Below are 6,639 nucleotides of genomic sequence, written 5' to 3'. Positions count from 1 at the left end.
CTCTCGTGTAAAGGCAGGGCAGCCAACCTCGAAAGGTAGGCACCCGCCAGCACCGAGCGCACGCTCGTTGACATTGAGGCCGTCGCACCCGTCGGTCCAGCGGAGGTCATCGCGGCGCTGCTCGATGAGGACGCGCGCGTCTCCTCTCCGCCCATCCTCCGAGGCTCGACGTTGGCCTGGACGTACTCGAGGGTCACAAGAGTCCATCGAGACGTCGTTGTGATCTTGATTCTGTTCCGCTCGCGCGGGTTGTCATGATGGGGACTGCACCGTGGGGATGGCCCCTTCCGTATGGTGAGCAGCACGAGCTATTGCCATCGCTTGGGGAGGTCCTGGCGGGCCAGCTCGCTGCGAGCCCCCAGCTTTGGCGAAACCAAGCAGACTCTGGATGGTGGCACGCCATTCGTCCATCTGCGGCCGCTGGCGGAAACCCCAGCAGCAGCTGAGCTCGCGCCATGGCCTCCGAAGCAGTGCTTGGCATGGATGTCGATGAAGTTGATCGTTCCGTCGCGCGGCTCCTGACGGTGCCAGCGGCAACAGTACTGCGCCCCTGATGTCGCTATCGAGCGACCACCTGGGTGTGATGTGGCGAAGGCGCTCGAGGGCCAGCGGCTCCGTCGGGCGCAGCAGCTTGGTCGGCCCGTCCAGGGGGAGGTGCGCAACGACCGCACATGTGGTGGGAGCGGCCAGAGGGCGGTGGTTCGCCCCGGTCCGAGCACCGTTGCTGTGGCTGTGCCCATCGGCGGGAGAGAGGGGCGTAGAGGGAGTAACCCCCTCACCCGTACCTTGGGGAGCGTGGCCGTCGGGGTATTGCTGGTGCTGCTCTCCTCCAGCGCCTCCTACTCATGCGTCGGCTGCGGGGGAAGTGGTGACGGTGCCGCCTGCTCCGACCACATCCCCAGCAGCGTCCGCGCCCTCGCGTGCCTCCACACCCAATGCAGTGTTAGAGGCCGCGGGAGGCGGAGCCTTCGAAGTAGATGGATTACCAGGAGGGCCTGATCTCTTCTTGGGCGCCATGGTCGATGGCGTCGTCGAAGATGAAGATGGTGATGAAGTCGACGCGTTGTGCACGCCTTTAGATTTGCACAAGTGAGCCCCCTACCTTGCGCGCCAAAGATGTCGCGGGAAACCACGGCCACCTATGGGACCAGGAGGCCCCTTGCTGGTTCGGTAGGGGGGCGACCCGTTGCACAAAGAGCTGACGAGCATGGGGCAGCACGACAGGGATCACACAAGCAATTTACCCAGGTTCGGGCTGCCGTGATGCGTAAAACCCTACTCCTGCTTTGGTGGATTGATGGTGGAAAAGGTGGTGGTGGTAGAGCATAGTACACTTGCCTGGCAGAGGTTGCCTTGGGGCAGCAGCGACTACGAGCATATGGGGGTGTGAGTTATCCAACCTTCTAACCCCTTCTATGGTTGCCATGGGCCTCCTTTTATAGATCAAGGGTTCACCACAATGGCAAAGTAGTCAGTATGCACTGATATGAAAGCAAACAGTGCTATCATACCTAACTCTACGGGCTAACAGGGTAGATTAAATGCACCACTTAGTGTCACATCACTGGTTGCCCGGCAAGGCCTGCCGGGCTATCTTGCCAGCTCCGCACCTGCTTGCTTGACACGTCGTAGGACGGGTGTCATCTGTGGGTTTTCCCTGTAAGGAGAGGCAGCCATGTTGCGAATGACTGCCACTCAGTAACTTTGTGGCTTGACACCGCACTGATTGACGACGTGGGTCATGGTTGGGTCATTGGTGAGGTGGCTTTGCTTCCATGAGCCTCGGCAGGCCCTGCTGGGGCGCTTTGATCGCCTGCTTCTGGGGGTGGCCTCGCCCCTTGCCGGGCTCGCCTGTGTGGCAAGGGAGGCCTCTGTCGCGATATTATGCTTCTTTGGTTCGATCTTGGTCACTTTGATCTGCATGTTGGTCCTTTGAATCCCATGGCTCCTTGAACTCTGACTTGGGCTGGTGCTCCGAACTTGTTCTCGTGCCTATGCACAGTCTGGGCAACAGACCCAGGGTTTGTTGCATCGACACATTACCTTACCTGGCTGATGATAGTTGTGCCATATTGCATTAATTTGGTGTAGGCTGGTGTGGTCTGGTTGCCCAAACATTCGTTGTGTCAATGTTGCTTTCCTATTATCTGACCTGGCCAATGATAGCAATGCTAGTGTGTTAATTTGGTGCAGTCTGCTGAAGATAAGAAGACAAACTCTGAAAACAGCAAGGCAACCCCATTGTTTCTTTCCAATAAATCTAGGCCAGGTAATATGGCAATAACTCTTGATTAATTTGTTCGGTTCCCCTCCTAATTTATGTTATAATGCAGTTGTCGAGACAGTCTCCACTATTAGTAATACAAGCCCGCCAAAATCGCCATCTAAATCTGTTCAGTTTCCTCTGTCTCGAATGCAACGAAAAAATGTATGTTTGTGAACCAATTACTGGCTGAAGCAATGATGGAAATGGTGGAGGAACCAGAGGTGCAAATTCCTGCGCAACAACAACTAATCAATGTTTTCTGACACGGTGTAGCAAAGCAGGAAGAACTTGCCCACATGCTTATGGGCATCATCCACGCTGAAGTTACAGACTGTGACATTGTAGATCGTTAGGTTCTGTTCATTTATTTGCAATGGCATCAATTTTGATTGCCCAGTGGATGTAATTTCCTATAATATATGCTGGATGTGCAACGTTTTTCCTTGTATGTTGTACCTTTGCTTAGCGCGCCTCGCATTCCAGCTAAATGGTCGCTAGGAAGCTGAAAAGCAGCGAAATTATTAGTTAGCACGAACAATCATGGGCCCTATATCAAGAAAGCAGCCCACCATCCTTAATGAGCTTCCCTAATGGGCTCGCAGGGGCCAAAATTCTCATTGGCCTTTGATTGATCGGTTTTGGTCCTTTGCATAATTGCTTGTTGTAATGAGCTCAAATTATCTAATTGGGCCTACAGATATGTTCGAACTTTAGTGGGCCCATTAAGTTAATGGGCCGTTACCAGGCCGAAAGTTAATGGTCGGCCCTGTTACCCCCCGGGTCGTTAACAGGCCCACGTTGAAGCGGGCAACAGGCAGGCCCATTTGATTTCATGGGTCGTTAACAGGCTGACACTAAGGTCGGGCTACATATGGCCGAAAGAGACAGCGGGCTCCTACTGGACCATGAAGAGCATGGGCCGCTAAGAGGCCAAAAGGCAGGCCGTACTGTATACGGCCCAACTGTGTTGTGGGCCTTTAGCAGGCCAGAAGAGAAACGGGGCTGGTATTGGGCCATGAAGAGCATTGGCCGTTAAAAGGCCAAAACTCAGGTCCGACTGCAAATGGCCCAACTCATTTATGGGCTGTCAACATGCTGAAAGACACACCGGGCCAGAAATTGGCCCAACACTTAAATGGGTCGCTAAAAGGCCAAAGGATGTACATCCTGAAAATTGGCCCATCCCTCGAACAGGCCGTTAACAGGCCGAAACCGCATCGCGCCGATATTGAGCCCAAATAGATAGCGGGCTGTTAACGGGCTCGAACTAACGATGGGCTGCAATGGTGTCAAATTGTTAATGGTCGTTGACAGGCCGAATTGGCACATCTCGTATGGGCCGTGGGCTTAAATGGACCTGACACAAGTAGGCCTTATATGGGCCGGCCTGCTAATTTTTACTGGGCCGGCCTTTTTCACCGGAATGGGCCATTGTTGGGTCATGCTACGTGTTGACCTATCATTGGTGCCTCCTGTCCAATGAGTGGATGACATCTGTCCCAACGGTGAGCCAACATGTGTTTCCTCCGGCCAATGAGAATTTTACACGTGGAAAATCCCCATTGGTCTGGGCTGTTCACGAGTTACCGGATCCGAAACCGGACCCGGTAGCTTAACGGCGACCTGTTATGGTGGATGCCACGTGTCGTTTACCCTTGATGAAAGAACTTCCGTGACGTGCCATTTATCATCGTGGATGTGGACACTTCCATGATGATAATTTTGGTAATGTCATGGAACACTTCTACGATAGCACATGTATGACTATGTTGATTCTGTCATAAAATCGTCATGGATGTACATGCATGACAGAAAAGGCGACCTACTCCGACAAACACGTATCATCACGGAAGTGTATTTTTTTGTAGTGCAGTGGGATCGATCTCCTCCTGGGATGAGCTGCACGAGCGCTTCATCGCCAACTTCCAGGGCACTCTCGACCGCGCCCCTGCTGCAAGCGACCTGCAGCGCATCAAGCAGCAGCCAGGGGAGACCTTGCACAAATACATCTAGCGCTTCACCAACATTCGCCACAAGATCCCCAAGGTGTCGGATGAGGCCATCATTTCAGCATCGACTGATGGCATCTGGGATGTCAAGATGAAGGAAGAAGTCGCCATACATGAGGACATGTGCTCGGCTCAGGAGATGTTCAACATGGCAACCAGGTGCACGAGGGTAGAGGAAGGTCGCCTCTCCCTCCTTGAGCTCTCGGTGGCCGATCCAAAAGACAAGAAGGCCAAGGCCAAGGACATGAAGCGTAAGGGCTCGGCTGTGCTCGCGGTCGAGCCCGAGATGAAGCGCGGTTGCGACCAGCCCGAGTCCTCCAAGGGCAGCCACCCATTCAGCGTCTTCCAGAACGTCCACAGCCACAACACCAACGACTGCCAAGAGCTCGGGGCCATCCGAGACGAGCGCCTTGGCCGCCGCCCTGAACGCAACGACCGTGGCTACGACCATGGAAGAGGCCGTGGTGGGGCCCGCTGGGACAACCGCAACCCCCGCCAGGACTAGCGTGATCAGCCTCGTGAGGACTGCTGGCAGGGCCAGCCTCGCGACGGCCCCGGGAGTTACCAGCCTCATAGGATCGTCCTCAGGGCAACTCCGGCCTTCCTCTGCTGCCGCCCCCACCAAGGAGGAACTGTGACCACCGCCAAGATGATGGGTCGGGGGCTTCCAAGAGCCTCGTGCTATCACATGCATCCTAGGTGGCGCTCCGGCTCCCGCCTCCCATCGTGTCTTCAAGCAGTTCGCTCATGAGGTGAACGCGGCCCTCCCCAAGATCGAGGCATCGCGTCCCCTCAGGTGGTCCTAGTATGGCATCACCTTCGACTCTACGGATCAGCTCAAGCGTGCAGCCACCGCTGGCGTGCTCCCAATGCTCTGCTCACCGACCATCAGCAACGTCCTCGTCACCAAGACACTCATCGACAGAGGTGCTGGACTGAATGTCCTCTCTGCTGAGACATTCGAGAGGCTCCAGGTGCCCTATGACCAACTCCTCCCCACCAAGCCCTTCTCAGGGGTGACCGACGGCTCCACCATCCCCCTGGGCAGATTTGCCTCCCTGTCACCTTCGGCAAGCGCAAGAACAACCGGACCGAGCTCATTGACTTTGATGTCTCCCACATTCGTCTTCCGTACAATGCCATCCTTGGGTATCCTGCCCTTGCCATGTTCATGGTAGTGACTCACCACGTGTACAACGTCCTCAAGATGCCAGGAACTTGCGGCACCATCAGGATCGCCTGTGATGAGAAGGGTGCGGTGTGCTCCCTCAAGCGTGCCTACCAGGCCGGAGCGGTCGAGAACTCAGATGACGAGGGCGCCATCCACCGTCCTGAGGACATCCCCAAGAAGAAGAAGCAGCTACTCCTTAGAGGACCTCAGGAGGGAGGGGTGTCTGATGATCGTGCCTCAGGCCCTACGCCCACTGCTGGGGCGCCCTTCCCTCTCGCATAGGAAGGCGCACCCGGCGCCCCTCTTAGGTTAGGCTCGGGGGCTCTCCTCTGGAGGTCCTCTGACCTGGTCGGCATCACGATGGAGGCATTCGGACACCATGTGGAGGCGTGCTTCAACGCGCGCTTCAATGAGCAGGGCACATGGCGCGAAGCGCCAGGCGCTCAGGAGTTCATCAGCATGGCGATCGAAGAGCTTCAAGAGGCGCGAGCCATGCGCGGCGAGTGCTGCCCCGCATCACGCGATGCAGCTGCCGCCCCTGATATGGGTGGCGAGATGCGCATCTGCGTCAACATCCCAGGGCTCAGCAGAGCTGCTTCGCAGGAGCTCTTCTGGCTGTCCCGAATCGGCCGGTGTGGAGGCTTCCCTCACGGCTGCGTTCGCATGCCCTTCGGCCTGCCAAACACGGCTACCGTGCACCAACGCCACATGTGGGGCATCCTGGAGGCTCACGAGGTCAGGCGCCATGCGATCTTGATGGCAAAGCCGCCGACCCCTCATGAGCCTCCCGAACATCCGGAGCCTCACGAGACTCAGGAGCCAGACGACTCGTGAGGTGCGACTTCTTCGGCGCACATCTTCAGCTGCCTCGAGACTTCTCCAATGACGGTGCCAGGTGACTTTTTGGTTTGTTCAATTCAGGGCGCCCCTCGGGCTGCATTATCCTTAAGCTGTATGGGTCCGTCCCTACAGCATGTATCGTCTTGCGCATATATCAGAACTAGCCTTACGCTTTCATGAATAGCTTCACGTTCCCACCTGCATGTCCGGTGCTTCGCCACCATGAATATGGTGCGCCCTCACAAACCCGCCCGCGGTAGCCTCATGATTAAGGACTGGCACGGTGTCTATGCTCGGGTTCGTCCCTGCAGCGTTGCCAAACCCAAGTGGCTGAGATCTGTCTCACGGGCCAT

Source organism: Aegilops tauschii, chromosome 2, assembly GCF_002575655.3.
Source record: "Aegilops tauschii subsp. strangulata cultivar AL8/78 chromosome 2, Aet v6.0, whole genome shotgun sequence".
In the NCBI taxonomy this organism is placed as follows: domain Eukaryota; kingdom Viridiplantae; phylum Streptophyta; class Magnoliopsida; order Poales; family Poaceae; genus Aegilops; species Aegilops tauschii.
This window is presented reverse-complemented; position numbering follows the sequence as displayed.